At 29.3% G+C, this 1,189-nt stretch overlaps 1 protein-coding gene across 1 annotated transcript in view; it reads right to left on the reverse strand.

Moving 5' to 3' along the window:
* The window catches only part of LOC110421549 (major allergen Pru av 1-like), a gene marked incomplete at its 3' end in the record, with an annotated part of 3,509 nt that overhangs the window by 2,074 nt on the left and 246 nt on the right, over positions 1-1,189 (reverse strand). The gene's annotated exons all lie outside the window — the stretch shown is intronic.

A 1,189-nucleotide genomic window follows, 5' to 3' on the forward strand; every position in this document is an offset into this window, starting at 1 on the left:
CCTTCACCAAAGTCAAAAAATGGTGGGGTTACGGTGCGTCATAAAATAACACCAACTTGTATGAAAACAAAGTACTAGGTTGGGGGTCAAAGAAATCAACTAATGAAAATGCTTAAAATGAATCACCAGAAATTAATTCTTTTATTCAATTCATATTTAAAATTAATAACATATTTTCATTAATAAACCCTCTACGAAGACTTGAAAATCATGTAAAATAATAGAAAAGAGTAGTTAGTCAATTGAGTTAGGCTAGGGCGCCCAAATTGATCAATTTTTTATGGGTAAATTGTAATTACTTTTTTTTATTAATTAAGTGTGAACATATAATTTGATAATTTTATTAGGTAAAATTAATAACTTATTTCGTATAGGAATATAAATTATCTACAAGATGATAATTAGTGAAAAAAATAAACCACAAATCCAATCAAGCAAGTTCATTTGAAAATTTCATCACAATTTTGTAATTGTGTCATCTGATGTGCTTTGTATGAATACCGAGTGTAAACAAAGGCAACAGCTATACCTTTCTATTGAAATAAAGTCAAGCATCAAAACAAAAAGGGGAACAAACAAAACATAAAAAGTCAAGCAAACTTTGTATGAGTTTGAAAAAATATATGTAAATTAATGCATATTAATTAAATATCTGTGTAATTTGTGTATGTGTTGACATTGAACTTTTCTCAGCAATTGCCTCCTCCGGTAAGACTCTTGCGTTCTAGATAGTCCAAGTCTACTTATTAAGCATTTGACTATATATTTAATCTTTTTTTGTCTTCTTTTTGGTCTGTCTTTTCTCACTTATGATAATGAACTAGTAAACCAAGTTAAAATCTTTCTTTGTTCTTAATTGTATTGAAATTCTGCAGCCTGTCTTGATCCCAAAGGCCCCATGGGCACCATTTTGGTCAAATGTAATTGTTTCATGATCCTATACCTTTTCTCCTTTCTAGATGTTTAAACCAGTTAATATCAAGCAAATATATGGCTGAGGTAGGTGCCACATTTAAAATGATCAATTGGACATTTATATGGAAATTATTCTCATGCAGGGTGCTTTGTTTGACTAATGCAAATTCTTTGAAAAGTAGTAACTATTTCCTTGTCACAATTGGATTTTTTTTCCAATTAAAAATTGAAGAAATTGAATTGTTAAGCTTCAAAGCTCAGTCTATAAATATCA

Source organism: Theobroma umbraticum, unplaced genomic scaffold, assembly GCF_002168275.2.
Source record: "Theobroma umbraticum cultivar Fairchild unplaced genomic scaffold, ASM216827v3 scaffold_130.0, whole genome shotgun sequence".
NCBI lineage: Eukaryota > Viridiplantae > Streptophyta > Magnoliopsida > Malvales > Malvaceae > Theobroma > Theobroma umbraticum.